General features: G+C 38.2%; 1 non-coding gene across 1 annotated transcript; it reads right to left on the bottom strand.

Moving 5' to 3' along the window:
• Positions 1 to 1,192: 1,192 nt before the first annotated feature.
• LOC131624970 (small nucleolar RNA R71) lies at positions 1,193 to 1,299 on the bottom strand. The gene has a single exon (XR_009290694.1). It is a non-coding gene; the product is annotated as a small nucleolar RNA R71 (small nucleolar RNA).
• Between the last annotated feature and the right edge of the window lie 15,928 nt (positions 1,300 to 17,227).

The following is a 17,227-nucleotide window of genomic DNA, read 5'->3' as shown; positions in this document are numbered from 1 at the left end:
AAATTGTTTTTACACTCGAGCGGGATGGCGAAAGCGTGCGTTAGGGATATTAGCTTGCTCCGAGTCAACAGAGCGAAAGTTTGAGATTAGGAGATTTAAATAGATAACAACCTCATAAAATAGGCATTTTATTAATTAAATTGTTTCCAAAAAGCTCTTCTAAAATCTAATGGGATGGCGAAAGCGTACATTAGGATTAGGATAGTAGTCTGACTCAACAGAGCGAAAGTTTGAGACGAGGATTTTTAATCAATTGAATTAGTAAAGATTTTTAATTTGATTATGCAAAAGCCAATGGACCTTCGGATTTCCTGTAGTTAAACGAAATACATACTGATACCTGTCTTTTATTATTATTCTTTATTCTCTCACAATCACTTTCCCTTAGGAACAATCGAAATTTTAGTACTCCTAGCTTTACATAGTAACCTTAGATAACGGTAGATCGATTCATAGTCCCTGTGGATTCGATATCTTTTAAAACTACACGACACGACTGTGCACTTGCAGTTATCAGATTTATAGACACGTAAAGTCGCGATCAAGTTTTTGGCGCCGTTGCCGGGGACTATTTAAGTCGATATCGTAACTCACTGTTACACCGTAGAGACTAGGACAATTCTTCCCTTTCTTTTTGAACGATTGTATGCCAAATACTCGTTCAGAAGGAGGAGACTTAATACAACGAATTAACGAGATCGAACGTTTCATTAACGTCAAACGTCGAGCTCGCAATCTTCCCGAAGTAGCAGAAATTCCGATTAATCAGGAATTGATTTTTACTGATCAAATCAATCAAATTACCCCGAAGTTAGAGATGGCTGCTATCCGTCCTCTTAGAGACTATGCCGCTCCTTCGCGCGCTGAACCGCATTCAAGCATCGCACCACCTGCGATTGAAGCGAACAATTTCGAACTAAAACCTTCACTGGTCCAAGCTGTTCAACAGAATCAATTCTCTGGAAGCCCTGTAGACGACCCCAATCTTCATTTATCCGTGTTCGTGCAATACGCCGACACTATCAAAGCCAACAACGTTAGCTCCGAAGCTATTCGATTACGCCTTTTCCCTTTCTCCTTGAGAGATAGAGCGAGAGCGTGGCTTCAATCCCTGCCTTCCAATTCCATAACTACGTGGGACGAATTGAAGAGAGTATTCTTAGCGAGATATTTTCCGCCTAGCAAAACTGCTATGCTTAGAGGTCAAATCAACGGATTTACCCAGAAAGATAACGAATCACTCTTCGAAGCTTGGGAACGTTACAAGGACATGCTTAGAATATGCCCTCATCATGGACTCGAACCATGGCTGATCATCCATACTTTCTATGGTGGTCTCCTATATAACACTAAAATGACTATAGATGCCGCTGCTGGCGGAGCATTAATGGACAAACCCCATGATGAAGCATACAAACTCATAGAGAACATGGCACAAAACCATTACCAATGGGGTGGAGAACGAGCTGCTCTAGAGAAAGCACAAACCAAAGGAGGAATGTACGAAATAAGTGGTATAGACCGCGTTAACGCTAAAGTAGACGCTTTAACTCAAAAGATCGAGAATTTAACCATCACTCCTTCAGCCACCGCTGCCGCTGTAGCACCTAACTGCGAGATTTGTGGATTGACTGGGCATGTAGTTGCTGAATGCCAACTCTTGACTGGAGTCCCGTCTGATCAAGTAAATTACGCTCAAGGAAACCCTTATTCTAACACGTACAACCCTGGATGGAAAAACCACCCGAACTTTTCTTATAAGAACAACAATGCGTTGTACGCGCCTGGACAAGCACCTGCTGTACCACCTGGCTATCAAAAAGCGCCTGTAGCTGCTCAAAACACCCCTAGGAAGTCGAACCTAGAAATCATGATGGAGAACTTCATAGCTTCCCAACAACAAACCAATAAAGACTTCCTGAATCAAAACATCCACAATAGCGAGCAACTAAAACAACTATCGAACAAAGTAGATGCTTTGGCTACGCATAACAAAATGTTAGAAACTCAAATCTCACAAGTGGCTCAACAACAAGCACCTACTGCTGCCCCTGCTGGCACGTTTCCTGCTCAACCACAACCTAATCCTAAAGGACATGCGAACGCGATAACACTACGAAGTGGAACGAATTACGATGGACCTATAGATCCTAGAACCCAAAACGTACCCATGTCACAACAAGAGCCAAAGGAAACCCAAAAGAAAACAACTGACGAACAAACTACTAAGACTGATGAGAACAATAACGAAGTGGAACCCGAAAAGGAGAAACCTTATGTTCCACCACCACCTTATAAGCCACCAATTCCTTACCCTCAGAGATTAGCTAAATCAAAAACCGAAGCGCAATTTAAAAGATTTGTAGAACTTCTGAAGCAATTAAACATAACCATACCATTCACAGAAGCCATAACTGAAATGCCTTCGTACGCTAAGTTCTTAAAAGAAATCTTATCAAACAAAAAGAAACTCGAGGATAACGAAACTATAACGCTTACCGCTGAATGTAGCGCTATCATCCAAAACAATATGCCTCCAAAACTGAAAGACCCTGGTAGTTTCTCTATACCCTGCGTAATAGGTAAAACCATTATAGAGAAAGCCTTGTGCGATTTAGGAGCTAGTGTTAGTTTGATGCCTCTCTCAACCTGTAAGAAACTAAATCTAGGTGAGCTTAAAGCAACGAGAATGTCTCTTCAACTAGCAGACCGTTCAGTAAAGTACCCTGTAGGAATGTTAGAGAATATCCCTGTTCCTGTAGGTCAATTCTACATCCCGACTGATTTCATCATTATGGATATCCAAGAAGATTCTAACATCCCAATCATATTAGGAAGACCATTCTTAGCAACCGCTGGTGCAATTATAGACGTAAAACGAGGAAAGCTTACTTTTGAAGTAGGAGAAGAGAAAATAGAATTTATACTTTCCCAATTCCTAAAAGCACCCTCTATAATTGACACATGCTGTTCTGCTGACATAATCGACGAGTGTGTTCATGAAATAAAATCCGAACCAAATACGGAAACCGACATCCTAAGAATTCCTATGCCGCCAATTTTTGAAGATGACAACTGGCGTGAGGAATATCAAGATAACCACCTGAGTGAATGCTTAGCTTTAACTCCTAATCCTATACCTGGACCTAAGAAACCTGCTATAGAGCTGAAGACACTTCCTACCAATCTTAGATATGAGTTTCTAGACGAAGAACTAAACCGACCAGTTATAGTGAACGCCAACTTAGGACGAAGCGAGACTGAAAAATTACTTAATGTCCTAAGAAAATACCCTACCGCTTTAGGATACAACATATCAGATCTGAAAGGTATAAGCCCTTCTCTGTGTATGCACCGCATTATGCTCGAAGACGATAGTAAAACCTCTAGGGAACATCAAAGGCGAATAAATCCTATTATGAGCGATGTGGTTAAAAAGGAAATCCAAAAACTGCTAGAAGCCGGAATAATATATCCTATATCCGATAGTAAATGGGTTAGTCCTGCTCACGTCGTACCAAAGAAAGGAGGAGTCACTGTAATCACTAATGCAAAAGGAGAATCTGTAGCACAACGTACCCAAACTGGATGGAGAATGTGCGTTGACTATAGGAAGGTAAACAAAGCTACCCGAAAAGACCATTTCCCTTTACCTTTCATAGATCAAATGCTTGAACGCCTAGCTAAACACTCACATTTTTGCTATCTGGATGGATACTCCGGATTTTTCCAAATTCCTATCCACCCTGACGACCAAGAGAAGACCACATTTACCTGTCCTTATGGTACATTCGCCTATAGACGAATGCCTTTTGGACTCTGCAATGCACCCGCGACCTTCCAAAGATGCATGATGGCAATATTTGCCGACTTCCTAGATGGAATAATGGAGGTCTTTATGGACGACTTCTCTGTCTGTGGAGGAAGTTTTGAAACATGTTTAGCGAACCTTGAGCTGGTACTTAAACGATGCGTAAGCGTAAACCTAGTCCTTAATTGGGAAAAATGCCATTTCATGGTTCGACAAGGAATTGTACTTGGACACATCGTATCCGATAGAGGAATCGAAGTTGATAAAGCAAAAATTGAAATTATCGAAAACCTTCAGCCTCCCAAAACCGTTAGAGAAATAAGAAGTTTTCTAGGACACGCTGGTTTTTACCGACGTTTCATTAAGGATTTCTCTAAAATAACCAAACCCTTAACTGAATTACTCATGAAAGACGCCGAATTTATTTTCACCGATAAATGCACTGAAGCATTTCAAACACTTAAACGAGCATTAATCTCTGCGCCAATTATGCAACCTCCCGACTGGAATGAGCCTTTCGAAATAATGTGTGACGCAAGTGATTATGCTGTAGGAGCTGTTCTAGGACAAAGAAAGGATAAGAAACTACATGTCATATACTATGCAAGTAAAACCTTAGACGAAGCTCAAATGAATTATGCCACGGTAGAAAAAGAATTATTAGCTGTCGTATTCGCATTAGACAAGTTCCGTTCTTACCTGGTAGGAGCCAAAATAATCATATACACTGATCACGCCGCCATTAGGTACCTCCTAACAAAAAAGGACGCCAAACCAAGACTTTTGAGATGGATCTTGTTACTACAAGAGTTCGACCTGGAAATTAAAGATAAAAAGGGCACTGAAAACGTCGTAGCAGATCATCTCTCTCGATTGGAAAATCTAAAACCCGAAGAAGTACCAATTGACGACGATTTCCCTTATGAGAGACTCATCGCTCAATTTGAAGCAAACGAATTTGAACCATACCATCCAAACTCCGAAACCAACATATTAGCTGAAATAGCTGTAGCCCGATCTAACACACCTTGGTATGCAGATTTCGTAAACTACCTAGCTGCTGGTGTGCTGCCTCCCGATTTAAGTTATCAACAGAAGAAGAAATTCTTCCATGACCTAAAACATTACTATTGGGACGACCCACTCTTGTTCAAAAGAGGCCCCGATGGAATCTTTAGACGTTGTGTACCCGAAGAAGAAATAGGAAGCATAATCACACACTGCCATTCTGCACCGTGTGGAGGACACCATAGCACATCTAGAACCTGCGCCAAAATCCTTCAATCTGGACTTTTCTGGCCTAACCTGTGGAAAGACGTTTACTTTGCTGTAATAAACTGTGATAGATGCCAACGAACCGGAAATATTTCGAGACGTGATGAAATGCCTCAAAAAGGCATTCTGGAAGTAGAAATATTTGACGTCTGGGGGATAGACTTTATGGGTCCATTTCCATCGTCGTTTGGAAATCAATATATACTCGTAGCCGTCGACTATGTTTCAAAATGGATAGAAGCTATCGCCTCTCCTACAAACGATACACGAGTCATTACTAAACTCTTTAAAAACGTCATCTTTCCTAGGTTCGGTGTACCAAGATTGGTAATTAGTGATGGTGGTTCCCATTTCATTTCAAGAATACTTGAGAAACTCCTTCGAAAATATGGAGTAAATCATCGAATAGCCACACCATACCATCCACAAACAAGCGGTCAAGTAGAAGTATCTAACCGCGAAATAAAACAAATATTGGAGAAAACTGTTGCTATATCAAGGAAAGATTGGTCAACCAAGCTAAACGAAGCTTTATGGGCTTATAGGACAGCTTTCAAAACTCCAATAGGAACTACCCCATTCAAACTCGTTTATGGAAAATCATGCCACCTACCGGTAGAGTTAGAACATAAAGCCTACTGGGCTATTAAGAACTTAAACCTAAACTACACTGCCGCTGGCGAGAAACGACTTCTAGACATAAACGAATTAGAAGAACTTAGACAAGACGCTTACGAAAACGCCAAAATCTATAAAGAGCGAACGAAAAAATGGCACGACAAGCGTATATCTAGGAAAAATTTTAGCATAGGCGATAAAGTGCTTTTATTTAATTCTAGACTAAAATTATTTCCTGGCAAGCTACGATCTAGATGGTCTGGTCCTTTCGAAATAACTAACATATTTCCGAGTGGAGCGATAGAAATCAAAGGAGAAACCGTCAAACCTTTTGTCGTAAATGGGCAACGTCTTAAGTATTACCATCATCTCGAATACGATGAAAACATCGAAATTTTTAAACTTGACGAACTGCCCGCTCTTTCGAAAAAATAGTTTTCTATTTTAAAATCGTCGAGCTTACGACATTAAACAAAGCGCTTGGTGGGAGACAACCCACATTTATTTATTCTTTTTATTTTTATTTTATTTTAATTTTAAAATTTTAATTTTTAATCTTCATTTAACTATTCTATTTTTAATCATTCTAGATTTTAATTTTCTTATTATTTTTCATACATCTTATAATAATTATTATAATTATAGCCGCTTTCTTCATTCGAGAAAATACTTCCTTTTTATAATTATAATTATTATTATAACTTGTTTTATTTAATTTTATTTTTAAAATTAACACTAGCCTAGTTCTAACTTAATCTCAATATTTTCAACTTCTAGGTTTTTCATTTAACTACTAACTACGATGCAAGAAGTTGACAATATGGAAGTTGTGTTCCGTGGTAGAGGACAAGAAGCAAGATTTAACAAGCTGGCTGAAAGACACATGGAATTGACTTGCTATCCTCACCAACCAACTATGGTGAAGCTTGGTATCGAAGAAAGCATCCTACACCTGCTTAACCAAATCGGTTGGACTGGTTCTCACTTGTTCCGCAAGTTTAGCACTTATCGGAAGCTCACCCTGGAATTCTTGAGCTCCCTGACCTATCTTCCAAACTGTGGACAAGGGCTGAAAAAGGAGTTATTCTCTTTAGACTCTTTGGTATGGAGTTTAATTTCTGCATCCGAGACTTTGCTGAAATGTTAGAACTACCTCATGGACCTGATGCATACGCCCAAGTAGCTGAAGAAAATCTTCCATACTGGGAGTTGGAAAAATACTGGGACAAGATCACTGGAAACGACAACCCTGAAGAGAATGAATTTCAATCTGAGAACATCCACAATCCTGCTTTCCGCTACTTTCACAAGATCCTCGCTCACTATATTTTTGGCAAGCCTGATAATGTCACTGAAGTTACTAGAGAAGAGCTGTTCATCATGTTTTGTACATCTCAGAATCGCCCGGTCAATGCCATCGCATTCATGCTAACAAACTTCGAACGCATCACGCAAGACGAAGTTTCACCCATTAGGATCGGCGGATTCGTCACTATGATTGCTAATGCCATAGGAATGAGAGTGCCTTTGCTTAGATTGACACCTTTTGGTACCCACACCTCTAGGGACATCAATTTCTGCTTTAATCGAGGTATCATCGGTAACCTTGGACCTGATCGTTTTGAATTGCTCATTGACAACAAAGTTTGGTATCAGTTCACCTTACCGAATCCTAGGACGAGTGTGCACAACCCTACCAACTAGCTTTACTATGGTCAGATTCCTGAGAGAGAGCCACCACCTGAAACTCCTCAAGCTTATGAACATTTTGATGAGGAAATGCCTGCATCTGAATCTGAACCTGAAACACCTCCTGGCTATTATGAACCTCTTCCTGTTGATGAACCCATTCCTGATTACGAACCTCTTCCTATTGATGAACCTATATCTGAGTATGAGCCTGAAACTCGTTCTGAAAATTCTGTTGATGACTACACTGTTGATATGACTGATGTCGAGGTCGAGCAACAACAACCCGCTACATCTACCGCATCGGTGAATCAAAGAATGCCTAATCTGAATACGCACGAGCAAGCCATCACTGCGCTACAACAAGATGTACAACATGTGCGCAACGAGCTACACACTTTGCAAATGCATTTCTTCGATTTTATCGACACCGTAAATGCTCAGTTCGACGAAGTTTTCAAACACATTCAGTCTAATCAGAACAACAATAGACGTGGCTAGATGTTACCATATTAGACTATTAGATTTTATTTCTAGTTTTAGCAATTTTTTTTCCTAGTTTAGATTTTCATTTTTTCTGCACTTTTACATTCTGCTTATGTTAACACTCAGTACTAGTTTAATATTCAATGCAAATTTCTTTTGATTACTGTTACTGTGTTATGTTACACTGCTATTAACTGCTATATATATACTTCCCTATAATTTTCTGCTGTTAATAGTATTAAAATCCGACACTGTTATGAACTGATGGACAATATTAATGGTATCTGTCAGTACTGTCTGGTCACTTGCATGCGTGACCCACCTGCCTACAACAGGAGACGCACGTCTCCATCTGTGTGGGGCCAGCTGACACGAACCAAAGGAACAGGAGACGCACGTCTCCATGCTCTGCCCCAGCAGACTGGCTGCCTGAGACGCACGTCTCCCAAGGCCAGCAGTCTGTTTGACCACGCAGACCACTCTCTTTCCCTCTTGAATTTTGAATTTGAATTTCAAAATTCATCTTTCAATCTTCTTCATTCTTCCCCTATTTATTCCATTTAAACTCCATTAACCTCATTCATCCTCCATCATTCACCTCTTAAACTCCATTCATTTCCCACTTTTCTATTCTATTCAAACTTCAAACACCACCATTAATCCATTTTAATTCTCCATTAACCACCCCATTTTCAAACCTCACTATAAAACCACACCACCACCACTCTTCTTCTTCACAACTCTCATACCATTCTCTATTTCTCCTACACTTCATCTCTATTTTTCATTTCCACACTCACCATGCCTCCACGTTCATTAATCCGTAGGGAGCGTCCCGAGAGACCACCTCCCGACCTTTCAAACATTATCTTCCGAGATGATGACAATGATGCTCAACGAACTAAATATGTCGCCTTCTACGAACGTTCGGTTGTTCCCACAAAATTTGTGAACACCGAGTGTCTAGAAACTTTGGGTCTCATTGATGGTGTCACCCGTTTGCTCACTAAATCTAGCCTCCACCATCTTTGTACCGAACCCGTACCTACTTATGAGCCGCTCGTCTTAGAATTTTTGAGTTCCTTCAACTACGACACTCCCTCTAATCAACCACTCTCAACCGGTAGCATCCAATTTCGGATGTTCAACCGTGAATATGCTCTAGATCAAGATGTCGTAGCTTCATATTTGCATTTTAATCATGCACCAATTGCTCACCGCTCAATCTTTCAAGAACTAAATGGTCGATCCTGGGAGGATCTCGCTTTTGAATTTTGGTTCCATCTCACTAGAGAACACCCTACCGGTTGGAGAGCTCTCCATGCTTCTCACATTCAAAACCCCGCTATACGTTATTTTCAACGTGTTTTGGGGCATATTATTTTTGCGAGATCTAACAACCACAAGGTAAACCAAAATGAATTATTTTTCCTTTACTGTGCGCTTAACAATATCCGTTTCAATGCCGTACCGTTTATGTTCCAACACATCCAAGGCTTAGTCAACGCCCCCGCTACGAACCCATTCTTGCTTGGCGGCATTATTACTACCTTGGCTTGTGCTTTAGGTCTTGGTGACGAGCTCCTCTCACTCTCACATCTCATGAAACCTGCTCAGTCACTCGATCTCACCTACTGCCGTGACTCCCACTTGGTTTCACCCCGCCATGATGGCCGATACACTTTGGTCGTCAACAAAGTTCCTATTCCTTATGTCATCCTTCCATGTCCTGAGAGAATCAACATCCGTTATGTTCAACGTTGGAGGCTTATTGAAGACAACCCTCAAGATGACCAACAAGAACATCCAAATGAACCTATGGATGCCAATGAAGAAGAACTCAACCAAGGGCAAGCTGATGTCAACCAACCTCCTCCAAACAACCCTCCGCCTATCACTCTTGAAGCCATGTATGCTGCTATTCAACGCCAAGATCAACTCGTTCAAGCTATGCAGACAAACCAAACTGAAACAATTAGGCTCATCCGAGAGATGCAACAGGAGCACCGTGACTATGCTATTAGGAACGAAAGTCAATACGCTGAAATTGCTACATATTTGCATGATCTTGACATTCGTGTGAATGACTCGCCTGATAGACGTCGCCGTGTTCGTACAAGAGGCGCGAGCAGTTCTCGCAACTGCAACAATGAGGAGTAGTTCTTATGCACTGAGGACATTGCATCATTTCAGTCTGGGGGAGTCATATTATTTCTATTTCCGTTTTATTTTTTCCTTCAGTTATTTCCCTTCCTTGTAATGTTTTTCAAATTCAATAAAGAATATTTATGGAATTTAAGTCTTATATGTATAATTCCGTAGTTATTTCAATTTCTTCCATTTTCTTGAGCCATAACAAAAATTTTGCTCCTAAACGATAAACGCAAACCCCACACGTTCGAGAAATACAAAGCTACTCAAACGCTCAACGCACTAAAATTGATTCAAGTTAATATCCTTATAGTCCCTACACTTTAAAACCCCCGAGTATGCGTAACCGATTTGAATACCCTTTATACCAAAACCACCGACTTTAATTTTTGAAGTAACCTTTAGTAGTTTATTCTAGCAGTCGGCACCGTCTTAGACACCTACTACGCAGAGAGTCGATGAATATAAGTGTATGATCCTCATACTAAAAATTATGTGCTTAACCATAATAAGAAATGTGCCTACTAAGTAAGGTGGTCCTCACAAGATCATTTAACCTAACGGTCGCAATTCTCAAATACAAAGAATTTAAAAACTCATTGTTGATTGGTTCAGAAGTCATCTGGTACTGAACTTGGTAGGAAGGACTATTGTCCTATTCCCCGCAATCCTCAAAATGAGCGCTAAGGAGTATACCACTTATTGTGCCAGAACTCCATGAGAAGGATCATAGTCACTAACCGACTACTCTGCTATGTGCGTGTCGAGATAATGGGCTTAATGTGATTGCACACGAATGAAAAGGGTGAAACATGATGACGAGTCAAAAGGTCGAGCTATAATGGCATGATTCGGATTGGTATGCATACTGGGAGCTGTCTAGTGTCGCTACTATAAGCCTATTGCTAGGATCATTATCATTATTTTCAAATAAGAACACTATGTGGCTGAGTATGACCGAGCGACGTGGAGGAAGTGTATTTTATTTATCTTTATCTTATTATTTTGCTTGAGGACAAGCAAAGGTTCAAGTCTGGGGGAATTTGATAACACGATTTTATATCGTATATTTAGCCTAAAATCCATAGATATTTATAGCATTTTCCGTTTATTATATTAATTTATTGTGATATTACGCGTGTATTTGTTTTGTTTCAGGTTTTACACTTCAATTACGTCTATTTGCGAAAAGGAAAGAAAATCGAGCTTAAATGACCAATATTTATGCTTAAAAGACGTAAATTGGGTGCTGAAGTAAAAAGGGAGTGCAATTAGGACCCAAAAGGCCCAAAAGAGCAATCCAGCCCACGAAGGAAAGCAACCCAGGCCACGCTAGTAAGCAGAGACGCACGTCTCTGCCACCTCAGCAAAGGGGAGACGCACGTCTCCACCTCCCTAAAGAATCTCCACTTGAGACGCACGTCTCAAGTCAGTCAGTTGCCTCCCTGAAGAATCGGAGACGCACGTCTCCAAGTCCCAGTCAGAAAAAGGTCCCTCAATTCACGGATTCCAACTGCAAATCCCCTCCTATAAATAGGACCTGCTATCTCACTTCAATCTGTCCGATTTCCTGCCAACAAAGTGCTGCCGAAATTGTACCGCGAACCACTTTTCATTATTCTGTTTTCATTCAACCGTTTATTTTCTCACAACGATTTCTACACTGGAAATTGTTGTGAACTTTTCGTAGATCTAGCCTTACGTTAGATTTATCGTTTTAATTCCTTGTTTTTATTTTCTGCCATTAAATTCCGAAGAACGATCCAGCCAAGCTGTGGTGGAAGTTCGAGTACTTCAAGATTCAATTTAATTCAGATTTATTTTAATTCAGGTTTATAATTTACCGCCTTTATTTATATTATTATTGCATGATATATTATATGCCAATTAATATGCCTATTAATATGAACCAAATTTATTTATGCATGTTTAACCATATTAATATGTCTGGCTAAATTACTAAAGGTGTCGGTATGTAAAGTAAGTTAACCGTAGGGATCCGAAATAAATTGGCTTAAATTATGTTTTATTAATTATCACTTATTTTTGGTTTATATGCCTAGTTTAATTAGTAAGTCTTAAAACCAATAGAGCGAAAGTTTGAGGGCTTAAGACGGTCAAAGGTTAAAACCAATAGAGCGAAAGTTTGAGGTCTTTAACTGGATAGTAGACATAGGACATTAGTTTTAAGGATGGCGAAAGCGTATTAAAACTAATTGGGACTTATTTATTTCCAAAAATTGTTTTTACACTCGAGCGGGATGGCGAAAGCGTGCGTTAGGGATATTAGCTTGCTCCGAGTCAACAGAGCGAAAGTTTGAGATTAGGAGATTTAAATAGATAACAACCTCATAAAATAGGCATTTTATTAATTACATTGTTTCCAAAAAGCTCTTCTAAAATCTAATGGGATGGCGAAAGCGTACATTAGGATTAGGATAGTAGTCTGACTCAACAGAGCGAAAGTTTGAGACGAGGATTTTTAATCAATTGAATTAGTAAAGATTTTTAATTTGATTATGCAAAAGCCAATGGACCTTCGGATTTCCTGTAGTTAAACGAAATACATACTGATACCTGTCTTTTATTATTATTCTTTATTCTCTCACAATCACTTTCCCTTAGGAACAATCGAAATTTTAGTACTCCTAGCTTTACATAGTAACCTTAGATAACGGTAGATCGATTCATAGTCCCTGTGGATTCGATATCTTTTAAAACTACACGACACGACTGTGCACTTGCAGTTATCAGATTTATAGACACGTAAAGTCGCGATCAAATATAAGTAGAAAATATAAACCACAGTTATAGTTATAAGGTGTGGAAAGTAAAGACAGAAAAGTAAATCCTAATTACTATTAAATAAAAACCTTTTGCAAGCCTATACACATTTTCTAGAATTTAAATGGCAGAAAATAAATAAATTAAAATAAAGGCAAAAAATTTAAATAAATAAACAATTAAAGACATGCGACATACATAGAGTATGGGATGAGGAGATAAATCGCGAATAAAATATACTTTAAGAAAAATCAAGGTTGAAATCTTATGGCTAAAAAAACCTAGGCAAACCTAAAGGTTGAAACCTAAGGGTTAAAACCTACAGTTAAAGGCTAATTAAAGGCTAAACCTAAAATCTATTTATAATTAACATAACCTAAAATTAAACTTAAATTATTAAGTTATTTAACCTAATTAAAAAACTAAAGTTAAATCCTAACTATTTTTAATTACCTAAATAATAGAAATTAATACTAAATCTAACTTAAATTAAATTTTATTAATTAAATAAAAAAGAATTAATCCTAATTAACTAAGTCAAAAAAACTAAACCTAATTATTAATTTTAGAATAAACCTAAATCAAAAAACTATGATTAATTTTTTGGGTTAATGGTGGTTAATAATAATTATAATAAAAACACAAAATAAACATAAAAAAAGCAAAAGCTGAAAGAAAGAAAAACATGGAGGCACAGGATCCAATGTGTGTACATCCTGGAGGTCTATGGTGGTATGCAAGCTCTGGGTCATTAGATTAATTTAATCTGAGATCCAGTGGCTGTTGATTAGAGACGCACGACGGTCATGCGTGAGGACTGCACACGGGATCCACGAACCTAATAGAACTTGCAGTTACTAAAAAAGTAAATGGCATTGGTGGGGCTCGAACCCTGGATCTTTGAGTCATAGTGTCTCCCCCCTTTACCAACTGAGTTGTACGTTTGAGTCAATAATGGGACTGAAACAAATATTAAATATTAAAACGCAATGATATATTGGAATTCTAACGAACAGTCAACTCTGGGGCCCAGTTGTCACGCGTGGAAGAATGAGGAGGAGAAAGAGAGAGTTATATTGTTGATTAGCCAATGGGGAGATCGCACTTGTGGTCAAAAGTATTCAGGCACTGTTCATCATCTTCCTCCAATGCACCTGCGATTTTTCTTACGAAATTACCTAGGACTTTACATGTGGATTTTGCAACCGTTCCTGGGAAATTTTAAAACCTGCAAAAACTGACATTAGCGCTTAAACTAAATGCCCAGATATTGCAAGCAAGGTGTCCTGGACCCATTGGAGGCGTCGTTTGGATCAGAAGGGGCTTGGAACATGGGAGACGAAAGCTCACATCCTTGAAGCCCTAACAATGGTGGGTTCCGTTATAGACCTCAAAGCTCTCATGTGAGACGTCCAACCTGTTCTAATGAATACCATAAACACGTATACACGCATCAAACATGTAAAAAACGCATGAAATATCAAAATCAAAAATCAACACTTTTTACCAAAACCGTTTGATTGAGGGAGCGGCTCCTGTGTGCTTGCAAGTTCAAATAATGACTGAGAACACCTCCTGGGACCTTTGAGAGTGATGTTTGATCACTGGTTTAGATTGAAAACTTCTTGAAAATTTATTTTTGATTTCCACCATTCTTGAGAAATTTTTATTCCTTCAACCCTAGCTCTTTTGTTGCCTCCTTCTTCTAATTTTCGTCCCCTATGCTTATGAATAATTAGGATATATATAGAGGAAGAGATTAGGGTTAAAAACTTGTAGAGAAAACCATTGATTGATTGGAAGAATATTTGATTGGATCTCGCATGAAAACTTTCCAATATTGGCCAATTTCATTTTCATGACTTTTCTTTCACGTGTGATTTGGTTTGGTGAATCAATTTGAATATCCAAAATTTATCTCACAATATTTGATAATTAAATCACAATTTTATTTGATTTAGTTTTGAATAAAATAAATGAATCCAAAACTAAAAGAATAATATCACAAAATATTGTATGAGATTGATTTATGGCCCCCAAGATGACTTTTAGATTGATCAAAAATAAATTAAAAAAATCTCACCATCATTTATCATTTAATTATGATTATATTTGATTTTATTTGAATTTAAGTGATTTAATTCAAATAAAAAGGAAATAAAATAAATAAATATTTGATAATTGGTTAACGAGCCTCTTGTAAGCTTATAATCACGTAGGGGTTTCAAAAGTATAGGCCCATTGCTCAAAAAACCAAAATTCCTCACTTGGGGTTTCATCCATTTTCCAAATTTCTCCCAACTTATGCAAGCCATAACTCATTCAATATTCATCCTATAGAGATTATCTAGGATTTTTTGGAAAGCCCAAGATGTCCTCTACAAACCACTTTGGAACATATTTTTCATTTGGAGATTTTATCTTGATGATATTGCTCCTGACAAAAAAATAGCTTTTTGCGATCTTCTAGAAGGACCTGTAATGTTTTGGCTCATATCTCCCAAATTAAGCATTTCTGGCCTTGACTTTAGAGAGAAAAAGTTGTATAGAATGAAATTTCCTTCAAAATGAGCTTTCGTTGGAAAATTTCTGATGTTCCATGTGAAAGTTATGGTTGGTCAAAGTTCAGTTGACTTTATGTCCAAAACCCTAATTTAGAAACTTTGAGTTTTGTTGATTTCTGAATTTTCCTTGATGAATCATGATCAACCCTTGATAAAAGGATGAATTCTACTTCAAAATGTTGATGTTGGCCAAAAATCAGGAGTTTTGACTGTATTTTAACCACAGTTGACTTTTAGGTCAAACTAGTCGATTGTTGACTTTTTGAGCTTTTGACTGAGCAATCTTGGGAACTGAGGCTTGAAACTTGTCGTGGGGTTAATTTGAATCCTAATAGGTCATATGAATCCTGCTTGAGACCTTGATTCATTCATCTTTCTTAAGAAATTAAAAACTCTAATTTGAAGGCCTTTGATTAAGAGAGTATGCACTTAGTCAAACCTTGAGCCTTTGTTACTTGAATGAGCTTAACAATAAAAATATGATGGGAAAATTTTGGGGTATGACACCCAAAAATCAAATACTTCTACTTACAAGAAACTTTGAAGGGGAATTTCATCACGTTTACCTATTCCACCATTCCTTTGACAGCTATCACAATTCAACATATGATGGTAGGCATCTTTAAACAAAGTTGGCCACCAAAAACCCGACTGAAGGACCTTGGTTTCCGTACGCAAACCATTATAATGCCCACCATATGGTGAATTGTGATAATGCCATAAAATAATTTTTGATTCCTCACTAGTGACACATCTCCTCAAGAGATTATCATTACTCAATTTAAACAAGTATGTGTCATCCCACACATAGAAATTAGCATTAGACAAAAAAATTCATTTTTGATTCCAAGTTAGATCCTCAGGTATCCACCCGGTCGCTTTGTGGTTAGCCATATGCGCGAACTAAGGTCTAACTTGAACCATAAACAGATTTTCATCTGGAAATTCTTCCTTGACCTCATCTTCATGTTTTGTTACCTCGGTATTCAGTAACCGAGATAAGTGATCAGCTACCAAGTTTTCTGTCCCTTTTTTGTCTCGAACTTCAAGTTCGAACTCTTGAAGCAAGAGAATCCACCTTATAAGCCTTTGTTTTGAGTCCGGCTTTGTGAGCAAATACTTGATAGCTGTATGGTCGGTATAACAAACAATCTTTGAACCAGTTAGATAAGAAAGAAATTTCTCCAAAGCAAAAACAATAGCAAGCAATTCTTTTTCGGTTGCCGCATAATTAATTTGAGCTTCATTCAAAACTTTGCTTGCATAATGTATTGCATGAAAAACTTTGTTATTTATTTGGCCTAAAACGCATAATCACTTGCATCACACATAAGTTCAAATTCAAGAGACCAATTAGGAGCAACGATTATGGATGCGGTGACCAATTTTTCTTTTAGCTTGTGGAATGCTTTTAAACAAGATTCATTAAAAAGAAAATTTGTACCTTTGTTGAGTAAATTACTCAAGGGCTTTACTACTTTGGAAAAATCTTCGGTAAAAACCTGCATGTCCCAAAAAGCTTATGATTCCATTCACGTTCAAAGGAGGAGGCAACTTCTCGATCACTTCAATTTTTGCTTGATCCACCTCAAGACCTCATGAAGAAACCTTGTGAAGGATAGAAAAACACTTAGAAAGGGGGGGGGGTTGAATAAGTGTAGTCTAAAAAACTTGAACGATAAAAACAATTTGCACAGTTATTTTTATCCTGGTTCGTTGTTAACTAAACTACTCCAATCCACCCTGTAGATGTCTTTGATTGGCTGTATTTTTTGGTAAAACAAATAGTGTCTTTATCATGTCAAGACCGGTGTCATGACATGCATTGTTTTGAAGTTTTTCTTGTGCA

Source organism: Vicia villosa, unplaced genomic scaffold (genome assembly GCF_029867415.1).
Source record: "Vicia villosa cultivar HV-30 ecotype Madison, WI unplaced genomic scaffold, Vvil1.0 ctg.000175F_1_1, whole genome shotgun sequence".
NCBI classification, from domain to species: Eukaryota; Viridiplantae; Streptophyta; class Magnoliopsida; order Fabales; family Fabaceae; genus Vicia; species Vicia villosa.
Note: the sequence above shows the minus strand (reverse complement) of the source record. Positions and strands in the feature narration are given on the sequence as shown.